The 25188-nt window shown below is 41.2% G+C and overlaps 1 long non-coding RNA gene across 1 annotated transcript; it reads left to right on the forward strand.

The window, feature by feature from the left end:
- Positions 1-5409: 5409 nt before the first annotated feature.
- Positions 5410-24803, forward strand: LOC122237939. The gene is made up of 4 exons (XR_006216730.1): positions 5410-6072; positions 11739-11958; positions 22918-22940; positions 24501-24803. It is a non-coding gene; the product is annotated as an uncharacterized LOC122237939 (long non-coding RNA).
- The last annotated feature ends 385 nt before the right edge of the window (positions 24804-25188 follow it).

The raw sequence follows: 25188 nt of genomic DNA on the forward strand, positions 1-25188 counted from the left end.
CCAAGTCTCTTAAAATGCTGAATAGCTTTTATTCTGAAATATGTGCTTAAGGAATGCAAAAGGTAGTTCCTAAAACGCTGCCTAAAATTTTGGCCGATAGTGAAGTTATGGGATCTTCCTTTGTTGTTTTGAGATGATGATCAGATAAAAAGGAAAATGGTCAAGAAGCAGACAAACTGAATCACTATCTGTCTGGACAGCAAGCACCATTCATGCAACTTGCCTAAACTCTTTCAAAAGTCCAGACTGGGACTCTACATGGCACATTCATCAGATGGGCAGATTCAGTCTACTCAAAACTGACAACTGAAAACATAAATAATCCAGCAAAAAATAAAAGACATATAAAGACTGATAAACAAAACAACTTTGAATGCAACATAAATGGCATGTATTTAATCTCATGGCAGAGAGTATATACCCAAGTCGGACAGAATCTCAATTGTATCACATACTAGTACTGATGATTTGGGTAAGTTACCTAACTTCTCTGTGTCCCAGTTGTCTCATCTGTAAAATAGGATACTCATTAAAATACAGACTGGTATCAGTCAGGGTTCACCAGAGAAACAGAACTAGTAAGATATGTATAAATCCTATTTCTATATATAGAAAGAGATTCTAAGGAGCTGATTCATGCAGTTCCTTAGCCTCATGGAGGCTAGCAAGTCCAAAATTTGCAGAGTGGGCCAGCAGGGTACGCATGAAAGAGCTGGTGTTGCTGATCATATCAGAAGACCGTCTGCAGGCAGAATTCTTTCTTGCTTAGAGGAGGTCAGACTTTTGTTCTGTTCAGGCCTTCAACTCATTGGATGAGGTCCCCCTCCACATTATGGAGGGCAATCTGTTTTATTCAAAGTCCACTGATTTAAATGTTCATTTCATCAAAAATGCCCTCACAAAAACATCCAGGGTGATGTTTGACCACGTATCTGGGCATCCTTGCCCAGCCAAGTTGGCACATAGAATTAACAATCAATCCACCTCAAAAGATTGTTGCCAGAATTGTATCAGTTAGTGTACGTAAAACGATTAGTTTAGGGCTGTGATGGGCACATAAGTGCTATTTAAGTGTTAGCTATTGCTGTTATCATTACCATTATCATTCTTATTAGGTAAGAAGTAATGAGCTGTAGAGAAGCCACTTTGATGACTTTCCAGGAGAGAGAGACATTCTGCTCCCAAGCAGTTAGGAAAAGCCTCATAAAGAGATGGAAGGTTTCTGGAAGTGTGGGAAGTAGGCAAGAGTGGCTGGAACACTATGAGACTAGGTGTGCTTTCAGGGAAATCAGAGCAGAGGAGACTGTGCAGGAATAAGAGGAAAAGGGTTCAGAATAGAAGGTGAGACCCTCAGGCCTCGTTTGCAGAACCACTGGAAGTCTCCCTAAGGCCTCTGGGTGGGGGGAGGTGAATGAATTGAGTGAGGGGGGAGCATAAGATAACTTTGGCAGGAAAGTTGGAGGAATTGCTGAGCAGGAGATGGGGACTCTTTTCTGAGAAGAAAAGATCATAATCTTCCCCGAAATAATGAATGAAGAATGATCATTTTCTCCACTGCCCCTAAGGACTATAGAAATGAGGAGGAAGGCATATAATAGAGTTGAAAATATGATCAGGTTTCTTGCTTAGGATATTGACAACTGCCTGCAGATAGATCCCTGGAAGGAGGAAAGCTTGGCCCAGTGGGAGAGTGGCAGAAAATGAAGAAACTTCTTTCAACAAGTGGCATTTTCATTCAGTCTTTTCCCTTATGATGCAACTTATCTCTCACTTTAAATAAACCTACTCTTCTGAACTTGTACTATTAATAAAACAAGACACTAATTTATTCTGCTCACTCAAAAGGCTCAGACATAACACTGCATGTTAGACAGGGACAAATTATGTTCCTGCAGCCTAACTCCATTAAACATTAGAGCCCAAAAGAAAACGAAAGGAAGAAAGTTAACTTATGAGATCAGGACACCAGTAAATCCTCATTTATGGAAGGTTAAGAGGGGACCACTCAGAACCAGGAACTAAGAATGAGATGCAAAATTAATTGTTCAAGACCAAGAAGACTCCCTCCATAGATGTCACTTCAAACCCTTTGTTTGTGTAGTTTTTTGACTTAACCGAAGACTTTTTTCACTTGTGAAAGCCATGCACATCTTATAACAGGTTTTAGTGAAGAAATCAAATTCCTCTTATATAATTTTATATAATTCATCTTTTCCATCTTATTCTCTCCACATCTTAGTGGTTAAAAGAAGGGAACTGTGATCTGAGTCCCACCAAAGTGCCTGAAAACGATGATGGCACTGAAAGAACCAATGACCTGACATCCCAGATGTCATCGTTTAAACAAAATAGTGGTTATCATCCTCTGACTTGTATTCATCTTGGTCTACAACTGCCTAAACTACCTTGAAAATTCTCAAGTGCCCAAACTAGAAAGCAAGGAGGCAAAGCCATAGGAATAAAGGCAGCCACAGCTTCCCTTTCCACCTTCTTTGAAAAAGAAAAAAGAACAAGGTCAAGTTTACTTCTGTTCGATGTATACTTATCAAGTATCTATTATTGAAAAACTAGACATTGTGCAGGAACTAACCATTGAATACCTTCTATGGGATAGTCACTTTTTATCCATCAATTCAAGAAGAAACAAGATCCTTTTATTAAAGAAAACTGATATAAAGATATTGGAACCCCCTCCCACAAAAAATGGTTAAGTAATAAAGCATATTAGATAGTTGCCCTAACAGGTAGCAGAGATGGCATGTTCAATAGGGTTTCTGTAGATAAGGAGGGGGGTGAGTGTTGGGAGCTGAGAGCTGAGAAAATACATAGGTTTTCAGCTGACTTCCAAAGATAGGCAGTATCTGGATTGACAAAGAAGAGGGGTTATCAGTATTGGTGGAGGAGGAGAGTAATGGAGAGTTGGATAGCAACAGTGAGAATGGTGGGTTTGGGGTCCTTCTAGGATCCCCTGAGATGAGTCTTCCTGAGTAAAAAGTGTGTATCAGTGAGCAATGAAATACAAGGGCAGAGAGGTCATATGGTCACAGTGTATCAGACTGACCTCTGGGGAAACCCATACTTGCTTTCTTCTCTTGCCAAGATCACAGTCCAGCTGAATCACTTTGGTGACTTAGAAGAACTGGCCTTGTGCTCAGCACATAGTAGGTGCTCATTTAATGTTTGCTGAGTGAATGGCCAATGTGCTTTGCTAATGTCCATTTCTCCCATCATGGTGACCCACTCCATAGCCATTCTGACTATGGACATGAAATGAAGAGGTAGGTCAGACCCCTGAAAGCATCTCACTTGCCCAGGTACCACACACTGATAGCTTGGGTTGAATGTGGGAGATGATCACATGCCAACTGTACTCAGGTTTTTGTAGTAGGTGATGATGACAGATTGTGAATCTTCAGACATTTTTCTTTCCTTGAGGATTTCAGCAAAGCAGGAATTTGGGAAAACAATATGTCGAAAGTGAATGAAGAGGGAGAAACTTTAAGAAAATAAAATACTTCTTCCTCTCACAGTGCCAAAATTCCTTGTAAGAGTAAAAAGGGCCCTGGTTTAATGATTGCAAAAAAATTACCATTAGCCTATTATTTACCATACTTTCTTTAAAACCCAATTCAAGAAAAGGATGAGTGTAAAATTGTAAAAAAAAAAAAAAAAATCATTATTTAGAGAAGGAAGATTCAAGAACTTAGTAAAGTAGTGCAGCTTCAGAGAACTGCCCTGGCATTACATCAGTGGAAGCTTAAGAACCAGTGCATAATTTGGCCCATTCCTTCCCCCAACAGTGGTGAACATGGAAACACATCAAAATGAAGCCTCATCTTGGGTTTCTGAGAGACTGATGTGCAGCAAACCTCTGCCAATTCACATAGGACATATCATGGCTATGAAAAATAAACTTGTGTTGTGTTAAGCTAAAATTCTGGATTATTAATACAGCAACAACTAGGCTCTATTGAGACAAAAATCTAGAATAAAAATAGAAGGATAAAGAAGGAGAATAACAATCTTAAAATATGTAATAAGTGTCCAATCCTAACATCTACAATAAATTATTTTGTTTGTGTAGGAAACAATAGTGTATCACTATCTGGTTTATTTCCCTTACCTCTAACACATATACCCACAATACTTTAAAACAAATAAGGCAAGATGTTAGGATTCCCACAAAGAGTCATTATATATTAAAGACATTGAGCATGTAAAACAAATATAAAAGTATATGAGCTATGAGATATATGAGATAAAGATAAAAATATTGTCTGTGTGCATTCCATTAGCCTACCCTGGAGCCTACCCAATAGCTAATATATTCAACATTTAATATGTGCCAAGCAAGTACTTTGCTAAGTGCTTTATATACATTATTTTGTTTAAATCTCATGACAACTCTAATATTCCCCTTTAAATGGTGAGGAAACGGCAGCTCAGAGAGGATAAGTTACTTGCTCAAGCTCACACAGCTAATAAATAGTAGACTAGAGATGAATCCAGAGTTTGGCCTTAGAGCCCACCTGCTTAAGGTATATGCTATATTGTTTCTTCACTTTTCCCAAATTCAGAGGGATTAAAGAGTTCTCCCAAGGTCATTAAATTAGCAGCAGAGCCTCAACTAGAGTCTAATTTTCTTCTTCCTCTTCATTGCCCTGTCTCACCACAGCCTCTTCCGATTGTCTTTATCTCCTCTTCTCTGCCAGATCCCCTGCCCCTATCCAGAACTTCCTGTTGGAATTCTGGGTATTTCCTAGCGTGTAGAGGAGGGGTGTTACTTTAGAAAACTATCCTTCCCTACTAAAAAAAAAAAAAAGAAAGAAAGAAAGAAAGAAAAAGAGAAGAGAAGAGAAGAAAAAAATGGCAGTGGCACAGAAACACCAACCGACTGAATTAAGCCAGTTCATCCTCCCAGCCATCTCCAGGTCCATCACCTGCTGTTGGTATTTATGCAGTTTTAATGATTGTTTTAAGCTTCCCAAATGGACAGTCAGAATAGGGAACGCTGCCCAAAGGAAAGGTAAACACTGAGGAATTAACATTGGTCCACGTGCTCCTCCTGTGGGGAGGCTGTCCGCACTCCGCCAGCTGTGAGGGACCCAGGGGACACTCTCTGGGGCCAGTGGTCCTCCGTGAAACCAGCTTCCACTTTGGGGCAGTGTCACCGTCCGCAGAGGGTCGGAGAAGGCCTGTCGTGACATGCAGTTCCAGTCAAAGACAGCAGATAACGTTTCTTGTCAACACTCTTTTAAAAAAAAAAAAAATTTTTTTATTACATTTATTTTTGAGAGACAGAGACAGAGCACAAGTGGGGAGGGGCAGAGAGAGAGGGAGACACAGAATCCCAAGCGGGCTCCAGGCTCTGAGCTGTCAGTAGAATCCGACCTGACCTTGAGATCAAGACCTGACCCATCTGAGGCTTAACGTACTGAGCCACCCAGGCTCCTCTTGCAAATACTCATCTTAAGGAGATTTTAAGGGTCAGGGAAATCCTCTAGAACAACTTTTTCCGCAGTTGAAGACCAGGAAGCCGTGGAAAGGAAGGCTTGGCTGCTCTGTGGCAGCCGGCTTGGAACCGAGGCGAGAGGAGCCGTTGTAAACATTGCCATAGCTCATCGTGGCAAAACAGAGGATGAGCCCGCAGGGCCCAGAAGGATTTGACATATCCTGTCCCTCAGGGTTTTTGTGGGAGGGTTGGGGGGAGGAGGGGACGGTTTTATTTTCTTTCAGACTTAGGTAACTTGGATGGTGGTTGAGGGAAGGCAGAGAAATCAAGATCTCCATTTACAAAAGAAATTTAGAGCCTGGGAAGGCGGCTTGGGAGTGGTGGCTACCACACTTCACTGACCACGCTACACCCCCTCCCTGGCGGGGCGCCCTCCCTGGCTGGCGTCCCCTTGAGGGGGAACACCCTCAAGCTGAGCCCCTGCCAGGAGCCCGCCCCAGCCTCCCGCTGAGGAAGAAGCAAGATGGCCACCGCCGCCACTTCCGCGCACGCGGAGGGGAAAGCCACACATTTCCGGGCAGAATTCCTGACGGTGCTCTGGGAACGCCGGGTGGGAGTAGGTAAGAAAAAGTGGGTAAAAAACCAACGGTTTTCTCCCTTTGCCTCCCCATTTATGTATGAACCCACAGCGTGGGGATTCCCAACAGACTTCTACCGCCATAGCTCTTCCCCCCGCCCCTCCTGAAAGTTAGTAGATGTGAGCCAAGTTTTCTCTCTTCTTTCCCTGGAGAAAACTGAAAAAAGGCCTGTGTCGTGCATTTTAAAACATCTGGTGGGGCCATCAGGAGAGAAAAAACGCAAAGGCTGTGTATAATTTAACTTACCTTTTGGGATAGTTTTTATTACAATTACACTCTTGGATACACAAAAAAGTTTGGCATTTCCCCCATTAGTTAATGGGTTCGGAATTTTATTAATCAATGTCTAAATGTTCATAAAATAATGCCACCTTTTAAAACCAGGGGCAAGGACCATTTCCAAATGCTTCCAGTCAGAAGGAATAATATTAAAATGCAGGTTGCATATGTGCTAAAACCAGTCTTTGGGGAGTGGGGCATAAGCTCTCAATTATCCCAGCCACCTCCAGAACCATAGATCAAGGCCAGAAACGTACCCTAGGCCTGAGGACCGGGCCTGCAGAGCCCTCAGGCAGCCACGCTGAACGCCTGCCTCACTTCCTTCCACCCAAGCCCTACTCAAAACCCACCTCTAGTCTAGCCATGACAACAGTGGGTCACCAGTCACTGGCTTCTAGGGAGTGTGTTGATGCTCAGTGTCATGTGGTTCTCCCTAGAGATCACATGCTGTCCTCTGGGTGCTAGCAAAGTTTAAAGTTCTTCTTACATCTTCCCTTTTTTCAGAGTACTTATTCCCTCTATCATTGAGCACGACTATTTATGTCAGCTTCTCCCACTGGTTGGTAAAATTAATGAGAGCAGTAACCATGTTTGTTTTGCTCACATTTAATATCAAGCACCCAGCACAAACCCTGATACATAGTTGATGATTAATAAATAGTTAATAAATACCCAGTGATTCCACTCCTAGGTAAACACCAAAGAGAAATGAGTGTATTTGTCCTTAAAATATCATGGATGCAAATGTTCACAACAGATCTGTTCTTAATAGCCCCAAACTGAAAACAACCCAGATGCCCACCAGTAGTGGAAAGGATAAATGGAATGTGGAGTATTTGTGCAGTGAAATGCCTAAGAATAAAAAAAAGAACCTACTACTCCATTCGACAACACAATATTGAAACATAATAAGCCCCCAAAATGTGTGATTGCATGTATATTAAAGTTCAAAACCAAACAGAACAAATCTACAATGGCAGAACTGAGACTAATAGTTACTTCTGCAGGGGGATGGATGGCTGTAAGCGGTTGGGCAGGTGCCAGGGGTGTTGACTGGGAAGAGTCCAGAATTGCTTGAAGAGCTAGAAGTCCTTCCTTCAGACTGAGATGCAACAGATGCTGAATTTTCCCCCATTGAGAATGATAAGTACTGAAGGAAAGCTATGGTTTAGGGCTCTGCCTAAGCATTTGGCCTAATTAATTGCCCTATAAAAAGAGAAAGCTCCATGAAAGCAGTGACTTGTCCTTGTTCATCCTGAATCCCAGCACCTAGAAGAGGGCCCATCAAAGAACGAAAGTATTACAGAATGAAGTAAAACTTTGGACCCTTCTACCTTCCATGACCATGCTTCTCTCCCTGGTGCTCCCAACCAGTGCCCTGTTATGCTCATTCAGCCCGTGAGAACCTGCTGGGCCTGGAGGGCCAGCTGCTACCTCCAGCCAGTGTGTCTAAATGGCACATCTCAGATTCCTACCTTTAGCCAGTTCTTTCTCCTGGGCTTCATCTTTCTCTTCCACACTCTCCCACTTACCCAGACTTGATGCTTCAGCTACCTTTAACATTGCCCTCTCCTTCACATAGCAAGCCAAAGCCCATCTCATGCATCTGTTCTCTCTTTTCAGTTCCTACCACTATCATCCTAGCTTAGGCCTTGATTACTTCAAGAAATACCCCTCAGGAGGCTCCAATCCATAGTTACCTCCAGATCAATCTTCCTTGAGCATAGTTTGAGTCCTGGCACTGTCCACAAACTTTCAAAGGCTTCCCACTGCCTATCAGGTAGACATCATATTCCTTGGCCTGGCACTGAATGTTTTCTAAAAACAAGCTTTGGTGCACTTGGGTGGCTCAGCTGGTTAAGGATCCAACTCTTGATTTCAGCTCAGGTCATGATCTCATGGTTCATGAGTTTCAGCCCTGTATCAGGCTCTGTGCTGGCGGTGTCGAGCCTGCTTGGGGTTCTCTCTCTCCCTCTGCTCCTCCCCAATGTGTTCTCTCTCTCTCTCTCCCTCTCCCCTTCCCTCTCTCTCAAAATAAAGAAACTTAAAAAAAATAAAAATAAAAAATAAAAACAGACCTCAAAATACAGTTGACCCTTGAACCACATGGGGGTCATGGGCACCATGCAGTCAGAAACCTACATGTAATTTTTGACTCCCCCAAAACTCAATTATAAATAGCCTACTATTGACTGGAAGTTTTAGCAATAACATAAATAGTTGATTAACATATATTGTGTATGTTATGTGTATTATTACTGTATTCTTACCATAAAGTAAGCTAGAGGAAAGAAAATGTTATTAAGAAAATCCTAAAGGGAGCGCCTGGGTGGCTCAGTTGGTTAAACGCACGACTCTTGATTTTGGCTCAGGTCATGATCTCAACGGTTCATGAGATTGAGCCCCAGTGTCAGGCTTCACACTGGGTGTGGAGCCTGCTTACAATTCTCTCTCTCTCTCTCTCTCTCTCTCTCTCTCTCTCTCTCTCTCTTTTTCCTCTGCCTCTCCCCAGCTTGTGCTCTTGCTCCCTCTCTCAAAAAAAAAAAAAAATCCTAAAAAAGAGAAAATACATTTACAGTACTCTACTGCATTTATCAATACCATAGTTTTTGTCATCTGTTTACAAGATGAATCATCTGTTAGTACCTACATCAGTATTGTCTTATATGATACCTTTATGTTTATACTATATATCAAGAATGAAAAGATAATGTGACAAAGAAATTCATATTTATAGGTATCATGGTTTATGCTTTGATAATGAAGAAGGAGTATTATGATTGCTTTATGGCAGGCCAGTGTAATCAATATGATTGCTTCATGCTAGCCTATCTAATACACTAACGGATTAATCATTATAAAATTTTTATGGCATACAGTATTATAGTCATATTTATAATGGATAATCAGAAACACTTTTATATTTAATTTTAAAAACCACTTACCTGTGATGATAGGCTGATACACAGTTTCTCCAATTACAAGAGTGAGAGAGATATACTGTGAGGCAATGTAATTCTTTGAAACACAGTACATCTCTCTCACCCTTGTAATTGTCAATTTTATATTAAATATCACTCAGCTTATGCCTATGTAAGGATAGACTATCCACTTCCATACAAGTCATGTACATAATGTTCTACAGGACAAATACTCAAGTGATGATGATAATGACATTTTTGCTATATAGTTCTTAGGTTTTTACATGAAGATGCTCACACACATACACAACAGATAGGTTTATTAATTGTATGTCATTATGATTATTTACAATTTATTAAGTGGAAGTGGATCACCATAAATTTCTTCATCCTTATTGTCTTCACGTTGAATAGGGTGACAAGGAGGAAGAAGATGATTGGTCTTGCTGTTTCTAGGGTGGCAGAGATGGAGGAGGTAAAAGAGGAGGCAGGAGAGGCAAACACACTTTATGTAACTTTACAGAAATACGTCATAATTTCTACCTGACCTTTTTCCTTTTTCATTTCTCTAGAAATGTTTCTATACAGTACCAATCCTTCTCCCACTGTTTGCTTTAGTTTCACTGCCCACATCATGTCCTAAAAGAAGTCAATAGCAGTCTTGAATAATCAGAACCTGTCTGCCAGATTGTCTATGTCAATTTGTTTTCTGGCACTGCTTCTTCTATGTCTTCCTCCTCATCGTCTGGCTGTGGTTCAGAATCACTCATCTCCATCAATTCATCCTCTAGTAATTCCTCTAGCATGGTCAGAAATCTACAATCAATTAGCTCTTGAATTTCTACAAGATCCATATCTTGAAACCCTTCACACCTTCCTCCTCCTCCTCCTCTTCTTCCTCCTCCTCTGTCTCTTCCACTCCTCTGCCCCCTCCTCCTCCTCCTCCTTTTTTTTTTTTTTTTTTTTTTTTTTGCCATATCCACAATCTCTTTCATGATTTCCTTGATTGGCTCTGCTGTAAATGCTGTGAAGTCATGCACAACATCTGGACACAGTTTTCTCCAGCAGGAATTTATTGTTTTGGGCTTGATGGCTTTCACGGATTTTTTCTGTAACAATGATGGCATCTTCAATGGTGTAGTCCTTCCAGACTTTCATGATATTCTATAAGGGTTCTCTTCCCTAGCGTTGACAATCCTTTCCATAGAGTACCATGTGCAATGAGCCTTAAAAGTCCTTATGACCCCCTAATCTAGAGGCTGAATTAGAGACATTGTCTTTGAAGGCAAGTAGACCACTCCAACACCTTTGGTGCCAAACTCATGGTATTCTGGGTGGCCAGGGGCACTGTCCAATATCAAAAGAATTTTATTTTATTTTTTTATATGAAATGTATTGTCAAACTGGTTTCCATACAACACCCAGTGCTCATCCTAACAGGTGCCCTCCTCAATACCCCTCACCCACCCTCCCCACCCTCCCACACCCCATCAACCCTCAGTTTGTTCTCAGTTTTTTAAGAGTCTCTTATATTTTGGCTCCCTCCCTCTCTAACCTTTCAAAAGAATTTTAAAAGGCAGTCCCCTACTGGCAAGACACTTCCTGACTTCAGGGACAAAGCATCAATGGAACCAATCCAGAAAATGGGTTCTTACTCTCCAGGATTTCTTACTGTACAAACAAAAGACTGGCAGCTAATGTTTATTTTTCTCTTTCAAGGCTCAGGAGTTAGTACTTCCGTAGATAAGGGCAGTGCTGATCACAAACCTGACTGCATTTGTACAAAACAGTAGAGTTAGCCTGTCCCTTCCTGCCTTAAATCCTGGTGTTCGCTTCTCTTCCTTACTAATATATGACCTTTGAGTCATTTTTTTCCAGAATAGGGTACTTTTGTCTGCATTAAAGACCGGTTTAGGCAGATATCCTTTCTCCTCACTGATTTTTTAAGGGCTTCTGGGAATTCATCTCCTGCTTCTTGGTCAGAAGAACCTGCTTTCCCTGTTCTCTTGACATTTTTTTAAACCAAACCCCTCTCTCAAATGATTAAATCATCCTTTATTGGCATTTGATCCTCCATCTTCTTTTTGCTTTAAGTTGTCATGTAATGACTTTGCTTTCTAAAAATCATATTGGAGTCCATGGGTGTGCCTTTCTTATAGCAATCCTGCACCCACATAAAAGCTGCCTTTTCAATATGAGACAAAAAGGTCTTTCACAAAAAGTGCAAGACTTTCATTCCTGATGGCATAGTTCAAGTTGAAGCGATAGCTTCATGAAATTTCCTTTTTTTTCCCCCCATAGTGGTCCTTATTACTGGATTCATTTATCTTGAAATGGTGGGCCACCACAGCTGCAGACTTCAATCTATGGTGTGTATCAAACAATTCCACTGTTTTTTGTTTTTTTGCAATGTCATGATTTGTCTTTGTTTCTCTTTGTTTCTTCCAGATCACCAGTGGCGCTTCATATAGGTCCCGTGGTGTTATTCATTGTTTACAGTATTGCACTTAAACTGATGCAAAATGCATGAGAACTGTCAGAGATCACTTTTTACTGTGGTACGCAATGTCCTGGAGAGATGAACTGCTCGCGTGGAGCATATGCGGTTAAGACTCAATACTTCATCTTTATGTTTGTTTACACTTCTCTCCAATGCACCTGGTGCCGGGTAAGCTCTGTGTTTGTGAGCATAGTTTAGGTAACTTTAAACTTGATAAAATAGACTAGTATCTACATATATTTTAGGCACTTGTGACATACCTAGCTTTTTCCTAATTTTTTTTTTTTTGATATTTCTAAGAAAGGCTACATGGTTCATCTGTGAATTTTTTCAAATTAGTGCAGAATTCCAAAAAATTTTCTGTTATATTTATTGAAAAAAAATCAGTGTATAAGCTGATCCGCTCAGTTTAAATCCATGTTGTTGAAGCATCAACTGTACCTTTTTAATCTTTATCTCCCATTACTCCTTTACACACACTCTATATTTAAGTCAAACTGAACAATCTGAATTCCTCAAATAAATGTGGTGGTTTCCTCCCCTCCCCTCCATCTTTGCTCATGGCTTTCCCTCACCTGTGAACACCTTCCACTTTTCTCTCTCCACCTTGTCCCCTCCCCCTGTAGCACCATTAGTTCGATTTGTAATCCTGATCAGCCTTCAAAACACCCATCCCACATGTTGCCTCTCTCATGCATACTGCTGAAATTCCTAGATGTTTACCCCCAGCTCCTGCTCTCAATCACTTTTAAAAATCTCTTTGTGTTATTCTTATGGTACTTACTGTATGCTGTCTTATACTGACTTAAACTACAAGCTCATTTAGGACAGAGTACAGGTCTTATACTCCTCTTTCAACCCACACAATATTTATCTTGCCCTCACATTAATATTGATTAAAAGAACAAATGCATGAAAGAAAGAAAATCAACCCTTAATTAGCTTTTATATTGAATAAGACTGCATAAATTGTTTTATACTTAGATGTAAATGACTGTTCAAAGGATTATATACACAAAGACTTTTTTTTTAATGGTTATTTATTTTTGACAAAGAGAGAGACAGAGCATGAGCAGGGGAGGGGCAGAGAGAGAGGGAGACACAGAATCCGAAGCAGGCTCCAGGCTCTGAGCTGTCAGCACAGAGCCTGATGGGGGGCTCGAACTCAAAAACTATGAGATCTGAGCTGTCAGCACAGAGCCCAGCGCGGGGCTCGAACTCACGGACCGCGAGATCATGACCTCAGCCAAAGTCGGACAGTCAACTGAGCCACCCAGGCGCCCCTATACACAAAGATCTTTTAACCGTAATTGGAAAAAACCATTAAACGAAAGAGTGGCTGTAATGATGGAATTTCATCTATGCAGTGTTGAGCTTCTTCATCTCTGCAGAGCTTTGTGGCGTACCTCAAATCAGATGAAGAACTCTTCTGCTTTGGACAAAATCAGTCTTAAGGACTGGCTAGGCCTGGATGTTTCAGGGTTTCCAGGAGGTGTTTGTCTCCCACGTAGCCAGGTGCAACCTTACGATACCGCTCATCTCCAAACAAGACTCACTGCCATACTCTCTGCCACGCACTAATGTGTAGCTTTGGGAAAGTGACCAACTTGCCTGAAGCTTGGTTTCCTTATCTGTCAAACAGGACTGATAATCCCACTTTGCCAGATGCTTATGAGGAAAAGCGATCCAATGCAGGCAAGTAGGAGGTGCCAGGGTAGCCTTTAGCGGTACTGTTTCTATTTGACCCTCTACCATAGCAGGCACCCTTGTGGTTCTCTCTGGCTCCATATGGCTTTGGCAGGAAAAGGTAATCTGCCTCTCTCGCTCTCTGGACACTGAAGGGAGGTGTTCTAACCTTTTCCCCAGTCCTTGTGGGACGTTATAATAGGAGGAGGTTTGAGGCAGGCTCCTTGATCCTTATGAATTCTTTCACCTCTGAATTCACTAGGATCAAAAGAGCTTTTCCCAGGAAGGAGAAAAACATCCCAGGCTGTTGAAATAAACATGGGATCATCTCAGATGCCCATGGGATCATCCAGAGGAAATCATCATAGGGGAGGGAGACTGAAGAGATCTTGTGGCAGAGGCTTCAGGACAACACAGGGTCACAGGGTCAAGCACACAAAGTGAGAAAAGGGAAATGTATGTGCCAGTTCCTTTTGATGAATACATACTATTAGCACCAGGAGCAAACACGCACATATGCACATTAAAAATACCAAAAACAAATGCAAAATTTTCCCTTGGAAAGAATTATAGTCTCTGGCAGAAAACCATGAAGTAAATCGTGAGGGGCCAGGCCTGTCCTGGCCCGTTTTTGCTCAGACACTCCATACATGAAAGCTACTGCTCACTCGTCAGGCCAGAACCCCCGGCCAGGCCTTCTGCTCTCTTTGGCTCTCCTCAGGGAGGATTCAGTCCCACTGCCAATTGGCAGTAAATCCGAACAAATTGGCAGGGTCCCACCTTCCTTTAAGTGAATGCATGTGCACCTCTCAAACTCACAGAGGATACCCATTAGCCTGGTCCCCTGCCCCTTTCAGCAAGGTTAAGATGGGCCTTCCACCAATGCTGACAGAGCCTAACTCTTACCGCTGGTCATCCCCTGAGGAGCAGGAAAAAGACCTGTGCTCCCCAAGTCCCTGTACATATAAAGACTTTCTGTTCAAGGAGTCAAATGCTGGCTCTTTACCACACATTGGATTTTCCCTATACATTTCTGTGGCTGTGTGCTATGTCCAAAGTTGAGAGAAGTTGGTAGAGCTTAAAAGCCCCCCAAAACTTAGCCAGTGAGCATGAATCGAAGCATGCTCCAGGGAACACAGCCCAGAAAAAATTGTTAATTTAATCTCGGTTGAAAACTCAGTCTGACCACAGTCATCTTGAGTCTAAAATGGATCAGCTAAGAAACAACGAAGATTCATCCTATGGGCACCCAGCTGGAATTCTGTCACTGCCTGGTGATGGGGAAAGTGGACTGTCTGTACTGTCTGCTTGGGAGTACTTGACCCAAAATGGGCAAGCAAGGCCTGAAGTTTGACTGAAGAGTTGAAGAAGTTACACTTGGCTTTCTTCCTTTCTGAGGGACTTCTCTCTCCTTTGGTATGTTTTCTTCTTTGTCACATTCTCTCCCCCACCCCAGTTTAGGGAAACTCTTCAAAACAGTGGATTTCCTATTTGATAATTCTATTTAGCCCTTTGAGAAATGTTGGAAAGGGGATCAATTGCCAGTCAATACACAAGCATGTGTCAGCCAGGGTGGGCTAAGGTTGATGGACGGCAAGGTGAGGGTGGCAGACTTCCTGTGTCCCTCCCTCTCCCTCCTAAATAGTTGTCCATCAAGGAGTTGGGGAAAAAAAAAAAAGGTAGTAAGTGACAAATGTTTAAGGACAGTGGAGAAAGTTTGGAAATCCTTCCACAGAGAGTGGGAAATAATAGCAACCAGAAGGCTGCTGGGGAGTGCGAAGTGCCCAGCTGTGATCCGAGGCCACCTACATGAAGAGGTGTAGATTGCTGCCCATCTATGTGCAGGGCTGTGTGGCTTGCTCCAGCTGCTGTTGGCAACCTGGGTCTAAACATGGACAAAACAGGCGTGATCAAGGCCAGACTGGAGAGTCTAAGGGTCGGTGAGTCAGAGAAGAGAAGGTCATGAAAGGAGAGGGATCCAGCTCATGGGCAAACCAGCAAGTCTGCAGAAGAGGGAACTAAAGGCAGGAGGCAACTGCAGGATAGAACATTCAGGCCTCAGGGGACCAAGGAACATTCTGTAGGTCCCAGCTCAGACTCTGTCTTCTCTGTGGGGCTCTGCCTGAACAAAGATGCCAAAAGGATCTGCTGAGCTCAGGGAGCCTGGAATCCTTGAGTCTGATCTCACTTGGTCTTTAGCATACTCTGGAGGCCTCCCCATTGCACACTGGGTTCAATTCCTTCTCCACAAAGCACATATTCTTTTGCTTCACTTAATCGTCACACACAAGGTTGGGAGGAGAGGCAGGGAGCAGACTGGAAGAGACAGGAAAGACAGAGCTATGGAAGGCAGGGGTGGGAAGGATGGTGCTATATGGCTTTCTTTCTTTTTTTTCCCCCAATACCTTGATGGACAACTATTTAGGAGGGAGAGGGAGGGACACAGGAGGTCTGCCACCCTCATCTTGCCGTCCATCGACCTTAGCTCAGGCCACCAAGTAAGGACAAGAGGAGGCCTGCCAGCCAGCAGGCAGTCCAGCCTCTGCTCTCCTCACTTCCCAGCCCTATCCCTCCCTCTGGGAAGAAAAGAAGAGAAGGGCTGCACTTCTGCCCCTTACTCCCACCTTCTATACCTGCCGCATCGGGCAGTGAATACTGTGTTTCATACCCATGACACAGAGGCTCTGCAGCACCAGCAAGCCCTCCCCAGGGACTCAGGGCCAAATGTGGTTGTGGTCTGTCCACACACCACTTACGTTCTTTCAGGGGATAAACAAAACAAGCGCTGTGGGTTTCAATTATTTTTTCTGTGTTAATTTTTGAAAACTGACACATAGCACATCTGAGGAAATGCTCAGTAAAACTAAAATGCCATTTGAATGCGATATCTGGTTCCCTGGCTATACTAAACTCGGCTTCGTCTTGCTGATATTTCTGCTTGGCCAGCCTGAGTGTCCTTGGCACTAATGTCTCACCTGAATTGGCCAGTTGATGAAGGTCTAGGGAATTGTGCACTTATTACAGAGGGTTTTGGAACAAAATTGGGGAAATCTTTTGGAAGGCAATTTGATGATCCTGTTCACATGTTCACCTTGTATAACCATCAATTCCACCTCTAGGAATTCATTCTAGAGAAACATGCACGGATTTATGAATAAAAAAGCAGAAAAGGTATTTATAAAAGCAGAAAAATGTTAAGAAGTAGAAGTAGAAATTTAGTTGGATGAGTTATAGCACAAAGGAATATCTCTAAACCATTAACAATTATATATTACTATGTATCACAAAAAGATGTTCATGATACAGGGGGTAAATAAAGTGGTTACCAACGGTATGATCCTATTTTGGTGAAATAGATAGGAAAACAAATAGGAAGGGAGGAAAGGAAGGAAAAAGTCTAAAGGATATACGCCTTAAAATACTTCTTTGAGTGGTAATTTGACTCTTTCTTTATGCTTATTGTATTTTATAAATGTTCCTTATAAAGTGTTACTTTAATTAGAGGGAAAAATCATGCTACTTAGGCACACACACCTTGTTAGCTCCACTGACTGTCTGAGACCAGATAAGTATGGACTAGCCCCTGCTGAGGGCCCTGGGGGACAGGCTTCATGTCCTCTGTGGCTGGAGCACATTCCGGTGCTGCTTACCCACCCCACCATTCCACAAAGCCAGGCAGCACCAGGTGATGGCAGGAAAGAAGAGCATGGACAGCAGGACGGTAGGATGCCTGGCCATCCAGGTTCTCCTGTTGTAAGCATAGGCAGCATGTGACCCAAACCAAACCTTGGTTATAGAATGTTTTTGGTTTCAGAGCCCAAAATACTGAATCTACAGGAAAAGGAGAAAGTCCTGATGGGCTATGCCGACCCTAAGTAGGTTATTTCAATCCATAGCTTTACATTCTTGGTCAAAATAGTTTAAACATTTGCTTCCTATTGAGGAAGGGTGGTCATGTGCTGTCCAAATGGTGCTAGGTTGCTAAGTGTCATAGAGCATGGAGCTGAGAGAGCCAGGAGGGCTGCAGGTCGTGGCAGCACCAGCTGCGTGATATTGGCATCTCAATTGATCATCCAGGCTTCACTAATAACCTGTATATTAGTCCATACTTTTCACACTGAGGAGCTCCGTGGTTCAGTGGAGGTACAGGCGGTGGGGGGAGCTCTAGTGGAGGCCAAGAAGAAGCCACACGTGCAGCACCCTGGTCCCCTTGCCCCAGTATAACCAGGGCAGCTCTACTCTTTCTCTTTTATATCTTAAGGTTCCAAGGTAAGATTTCATCAGAATTCTGCTATAATAAGCTTGAAAACCACCAGTCTAATAATGCAACTCTGATATTCTTTGTAACAAAGTATCACCCCTAAGCACAGTGACTTACCAGTATTTTTCAGTTGAGGCAGTCACTGATATCACCTGGACCTTTTTTCCAGTTGTCAGTGTGATTTATTTATCCACATTTGGCCATATTTGGGTACAGCCTCAGAAATAAGATTCAAGTATTCACCAGGCAAGGATGTGTTATTAACTCATCTTCCCACAAAGAGAGTGAAAAATCCATGAAACTGGCATATTTACAAGGCACCTGGCACCAATTTGTCCTGGCCCCGGGTAAGTAGCTTCATGCAAGAGTGCTTAAAAGTGAAGTAGAGCTATTTTGGGCTCTTTGCTTGGGTTTTATTGGGTATTTTCTTTCCAAATGAGGAAATGGTTCATTGCTCTATTCTCCATGGTACCTGCTATTTCACAATGGTGATGTCTATGTCTGTGCATATATACCGTCATGCAATGCCCTTTGGTGGTGGATGTCTGCATTTTAGAAGTGCACTGAACAAGGGAGAATATACGCCAAACTTTATTTCTCAAAATGAAAGCAACCAAAGCAGAACTTTCAAAGCTATCTCATTCTTTGATTAAACAAGATTAAAAATTCTCTACATTCCTGGAAATAAGAAGGAGAGAGGTGAGAGGAGCAGGAAGACAAGAGGAGAAGAGGGGAGGAGGGAGCAAGAAAGAAGAGTAGAAGATAAAGAAATTAAAATTCATTTATTTTGGAACAAGATTTTTAATCTCAAGTACACTAGATTTCAGTTCTGGATGGGCTGGAGAATTCTTAGCTTAAGTTTCCATCAACTTTAAAAGCAAAACCATCTATGGGAACCATGCATGGGGACCTAGATTTGACTGCATTTTGCTCTCATCTCTTGTGTAGTGTTGGTGGTGACCATGAGGAGCATGAAAGTCATGTTGACAGAATCCCAAGCAACTTTTCCAAAACAAAACAAAACAAAACCCTCACCTTTATCTCCCCTCCAACACACACTAGATTGGTAACTGCTCATGGTGTCATGCTGAACTCCCTCTCCCCACCCATCATGTCCATCCTGCCCAGGCAGTGGTAAAAGTCTGGGAAGACTCTCTGAGAGCCATGCCTGGGATGGACTGGCCTCCCACTAACATGACCAACAGAAATCTAACCCCCTACATTAGAATGTGAGGAGACTGGGAGTTTCCTGTAGTTACAGAGGATTTATATTGAGTTTCAATTAAGATGACTATTGCCTATATTCAGCTTTCACAAAAAGCTGAATGTTTTATTAAGAAACATCTCCGTACCTCTACGGAAAGGCTTTGAAGGATGATAATTTTTTCCAGTTATAGCCACTTTTATAACACAGTGCAGAGAAAAAAAGGCGACTTCAGGATAGGTTTGGGTTTGCACTAGGAAGAGATGCACCAGGAAGAGACTATATCTGGATTCCATAGTACACCTACTGGCAATAATCATAAAGCTAACATGTGTTGCTTTATGGCAACATGTGTTGCTTTAACATGGCACCATTTTGAGAAACATCTCTGAGGCCCCTCACCTAAACTAGCTCGTTAATCCTCACAACTCCTCAAGTATGGTAGGTCCTGTCAGTGTCCTTATTTTACACAGGAGGTTGGGTAACTTGCCCAGTCACACAGCTAGGAAGTGGTAAGCAAGACTGAACCTGGCACTCAGGTATGAGAACCTAGGATTGAACCCACTATACTCTACCACCTTCTTTCAAAAATGAATGAGATTGGTTCTGCCTTTGAAAGAAAGTACTATCAAGTGGAGGAAGGAAGAAGCAAACCTGATCACATACTGTATGGGGAGTGGGACAACGCTGACTGGCTCAGTGCAGAAGTACAACATCATAGTTCTGAATTGAAGCATTTCCACTGTAGGGAGACATAAAAACACAGCGACCAGCAGAGCATCTATTTGGTTCTGGGAACTGAATAGAAAGTCAAATATTTTACCTAAGTGCCTTATTTATTTTCTGCATTCCTTCATTGCAGTATTTATATCTCTGGTTACAGTTGCATCAAAACCTGGCAAAATTTGGCTTATCTTTGAGTAAGGAAAGAATGGAAACTTCCCATCAGAGAGCAGCTATAAAACGAGAGATGCTCCCAAGCTGTGGCTTTCCCTTAACCAAGACCATTCCTATTTGTCAGGTTTTTGACCCATCTGTATGACCATGGTGATATCATTCTGACACTCTGGAAAGCAGCATATATCATGTGTGATATATTCTGTTGAAGAAATATATTAATAGTGCAGGGGATCTGATAGCCAAATATGCCATTAGCAGAGATTAATTCATTGTTTTATCTTAATGCTATTCATTGTCACCTTGCCAGAATGGGACACTAAAGGAAATGGGGGAAGATGAGGCAAGACAGATTTGGACTGAAGAACTTCTGAGCTGAAGGGAATACTAGAGCGAGCTATTTAGTGAGAAGGACTGAGGTGGGTGATCAAAACTGGAGCAGGGCAGGGGTACCCTGAGAAACAAGGGCACCCTGTGGCAGTCATACACTAGGGAGCCATAGGGTTGAGCCTGGCACAGAGGCACCCAGACCAAAATGGAGTGGACAGGAGCACTCTGGAAACATTTTACTCTTTTCTATTGGGTATACTTCTTGAAATCATTAAGGAGGTGGGGAGAGAAGGAATGGATTACTTACATATACAAGTCTTCCTTCAAATGAGAAGTAAAGAAAAAATATGAGTTCTAAGATGACACCATGATTCATTCCCAAGAAAAGAGAAGGTGAAAAGTGACCATGACAACTAAGGTGGCTTCTTTTAGCTTTCCTTGGCTGGAAGAATCTGCCTGGACCCGTATTGCATGACAGAGTAAACCTGGACTTCCCAGGGTCACAGCAGGATATACACAACCATGGCCTTGGTCCCGAGCCCTAGAAACAAAGAAAGGCAGAAACCTGTCAATGGTCAGAGCTTTCCTGTGAAGGAGTAGTAATAGGTGGAAGACATGTGAGGGGACAGTGGAAGTCATTTATTTAAAAATAGAAGTCTGGGTACAAACTCACTTCTGGGCTCCATGGAACCTGGGCTATTCTTAGAGGAGAGGTGGGAGTGAAGAAATCATAAAAACATTCTCTCACAGGTAACCTGCCAACATGGATTTGTGCCCAGGCCCCAGTCCCATCCTGGAAGAAGATATGATAGACATATCTTGTTGAACCCCATGTCCAATTACTTTATTCAAGTGAAATCAAATTAAGGTGGATATCAAAGGCATCTTCAGGCTAAAATAAGGAGGAGGGTTTAGAACATGGTAAAAATACTACCCTAGTATGAAATAGGGGAGGGAGCAGTAACCCCCCTGTTGCCTAGAAGCAAAAGGCAGACAGAACCGTGTTTAAATCCTGGCTCTACCAGTTATTAACTGTGTGATTGTAGGCAACTTATGCAACCTCTCTGAGCCTCAGTTTCCCCATAAGTAAAATGGACATAAACCTTAGAACCTATCTCAATGGGTTCTTGTGAGGATTAATTAAGATAAGGCACAAGGTCTGGCACTTATTAAGTATTTCTGTGAATGGGGGCTTTTATATAAAGTGTATACAGGAGACCAGGGGTCCATGTGTCATCCAACTCCCCCCTGCAACAGCTTTTCTGCTGGGTTACCATCCACACCCAAGATTCACTCAAATCGTGGGTCCTGGGGCATCACTCCTACTTGCTGTAGCCAAAGGACAGCTCCTCCTGATAGTTACCTCCATCTGTGCAGATCATGCTATTCTCAGGCCTGTGCACAGGACTCCAAACTTGCCAAGAGGTTGGATAGTTTCAGTGTCAGTGAAACCATTCCTACTAAAAAAGTTTGGCCAACCTGTCAAAGACTTGCTGTCTAGGCTGGCAAATACATATGGTGTACTGGCAACCCACAGATTCCCTTTGGCCAGTCGACTTTTCCTTGGTGACAAAGCAAGATCGAATCCTCAAGATGGAAGTGTCATCCAAAAATGTGAGAAGGAATATAGAACAAATTCAAAGTTTTCTTCCTCTCTCTCTCTTTGCTTGAACATTGAGGTACTATTTATATATAGTAAACTTTATCCTTTTTAGGGTATACAGTTCTATGAATTTTGATAATTGTCTTCAGTCATATAACCAACATCACAATCAAGATACCAAGTTTTTCCATTACCCTTAAGCCCATTTGTATTCAACACCTTCAACTCCTAACAATCACTGCTAATTTCTTTGTCTTTCCTCAGAACATCATTTACAGAATCCTACAGTCTGGAGCCTTTTGTGTCTTGCTTCTTACATTTATCATAGTGCTCTTAAGATTCACTTATGCAGTTGCATTTTTCAGTACCTCGTACGTTTTTGTGGCTGAGTATATTCCATTGTATGGACGTTGCTACAATCTGTGTGACCATTCACTACTTCATAAACACTTAAGTTGTTTCCAGATTTAGGCAACTATGAATAAAGCCAATAAAAACATTCACATACAGGTTTATATGGAGACATACCTTTTCATTTCTTTTGAGTAAATATCTAGGTATGGGATTTCTGGATCATATGGTAAGTGTGTTTAATTTTATAGGAAACTTAATAAGCTATTTTTTGAGAGAGAAAGAGAGATAGAGAGAGAGAGAGAGAGAGAGGGAGAGAATGTGAGTGGGGGAGAGGGGCAGAGGGAGGGATAGACAAAGTCTTAAGCAGTCTCCACACTCAGAGCAGAGCCTGATGCCAGGCTCCATCTCAAGTCCCTGGGATCATGACCTGAGTCAAAATCAAGAGTCAGATACTCAACCAACTGAGCCACCCAGGGGCCCCTGAGCTATTTTCAAAGTAGCTGTAACATTTTGCATTCCTGTCAGTTGCTCGCTCTGCTTCCTTGTCAGCACCTGGTGGGTTTTTTTTGTTTTTTTTTTTTTTTGAGCCATTCTAATAGCTGTGTCATGGTACCTCTTAGTTTTCAATTTGTATTTTACTATGATTAGTGATATTTAGCACCTGTTCATGTGCATATTTGGCCTTTCATATTTCTTTCTTAATAAATCTGTTTAAATCTTTTGCCAATTTTTTTATATTGGATTGATTTCTTTTTCACGAGAGCGTTTTTTTGTTTGTTTTTTTTCCTATAGATTCTGGATCAGTCCTCTTTTAGGTATGTTTTTTGCAAACTTTTTCTTTCCATTTTTAGTCATGTCTTTTAATAAGAAGTTTTAAATTTCTATAAAGTTCAGTTTATCAATATTTCCTTTTATGGTTTGTCCTTTTTATATACTATCTAAAAAAATATTTGCCTAATCCAAAGTCACAAACATTTTCTTTATGTTTGTCTAGAAGTTTTATAGTTTTTGTTTTACATTAGTTCTATGATTTGTTTGATGTTAATTTTATATATAATATGAGGTGTAGACAAGGTTCATTTTTTCTTGCATATGGCTGCCAAATTTTCTTGGCATCGGTTGTTAGAGACTGTCCTTTCCCTATTGATCATATATGTGTAGATATATTTCTAGACTGTACTGCACCACATTCAACTATGTGCCTATACTTTTGCCAATACCAGTCTTGAATACTGTATCTTTATAGTAACTGAGGTATCCTGAATCCTCCAATTTGCCTTGGCTTCTCATCCTTTTTTATTTTCCACATACACTTTAGAACCAACTTGTGTATTTCTAGGAAAAACATGCTGAAATTTTGATTGAGATGATATTGCATCTATAAACTAATTTGGGTAGAAAATTGACATCTTGACAATACTGAGTCATCCAATTCATGAATCCAGATATATTTCTACATTTATTTAGGCCTTTTTGTACATAGTTTGTTAGAATTATCCCTGAAAGTATTATTTCATGATTTGGGTTGTTATTGTTAATGTTGTTTGGGGTGCTATTGTAAATTATACTGTTTTTTTTATTTCAATTTCTAATTATGCCTCGCTAGTATATAGAAGTACAACTGATTTTAATATAGTGGATTTGTATCCTGAAACTTAGCTAAATTCATTTATTGGATACAATATCATTTTTCTCAATCGTTTGAGATTTTATATGTAAACAATTATGTCACCTAAGAATAAAGCATTTATTGCTTCCTTTCCAATATGAACTCCTTTTATTTCCTTTTCTTGTTGCACAGACTAGAATCTCTAGTACAAAATTGAATACAGTGGTGAGAGCAGACATCCCTGCCTTGACAATCTTAGGTGAAAATATTCAGTCTTTTATTATTAAGTATGATGTTACCTATAGATTTTCTGTAGGTGCTCTTTACCAGGTTGGGGAAGTGCCCTTCTATTTCCAGTTTGTTGAGAATATTTATCATGAATAAATGTTGAATTTCATTAAGTTCTTTTCCTGCATCTATCAAGATTATCATATGCTTCTTGTTTTCTAGGTTGTTGAAGTACATTAATTTTCAAACATCAAACCAACCTTGCATTTCTGAGATGAACCCCATTTGGTTATGATGTATTGTTATTTTTATATATTATTGGATTCAATTTATTATTTTTAAAGGTTTTTTTTTTATATTTGTGAGAGAAATTGGTCTTTAGTTTTCTTATAATATCTTTCTCTGGTTTATGACACCCGAGTAGTGCTGGTTTCACATAATAAACCAGGAGAGTCAGTTCCAAGTGGGTTTTCAGTACTATCAGAGATTGGAGAGAGAATTCCAAGATCTGACCCTAACCTGTATGCCTTTCCTTTAGCGTTCTCTTATCTGCAGTTCTAAAGTTGGAAAAACTGTCACGTCTGTTTGGTGAACTTCAGCAATTGAAGAGAAATGAAGGTTGATTTTCAAATGACCATTAAGAGGCAAAGAAATAAAATGTCACAGTTATAGGATCTTTTCTTCTGAGTAACAAGGAGACTGTGCCACTTATATAATGGCTGGTATAAGTCTTTACTGACAAAGTGGTTTTTGTTCAGGGCCTTGGTTACCATAAGTAAGGATCATTAGAGAAGCAGTCCATATTCAATGATTACAACTCTCCAAAAAAGAAAATAAAATGAAGTGCCAATATTCCCATTAAATTTTCACTTTGTCTGGGTATTTAGATGAGAATGTGTTTTCCCCATGCTGAGGAAGTACATTTCAAAGATTCACATTTCTACAGATGATACAATAGATCAGTGCTATACAAAAAGATTTTCTGTGGTGATGGAAATGCTCCATATTTGTGATGCCCAATAAGGTAGTCACTAGCCATATGTAGCTACTGAGCACCCGAATGTGACTTGTGTGACTAAAAAACTAAATTTTAACTGTATTTAATTTTTTAAGTGTAAATTTAAATAACCACATGTAGCTAGTGAATAACAAATTGGACAGCGTGGTTGTAGAGTGCCAATATTCGCTCTTGAAAACTTTTAGAAAGAATAGTTGTCACTAAAGAA

The sequence above is a fragment of the Panthera tigris genome, chromosome B1 (assembly GCF_018350195.1).
Source record: "Panthera tigris isolate Pti1 chromosome B1, P.tigris_Pti1_mat1.1, whole genome shotgun sequence".
NCBI classification, from domain to species: Eukaryota; Metazoa; Chordata; class Mammalia; order Carnivora; family Felidae; genus Panthera; species Panthera tigris.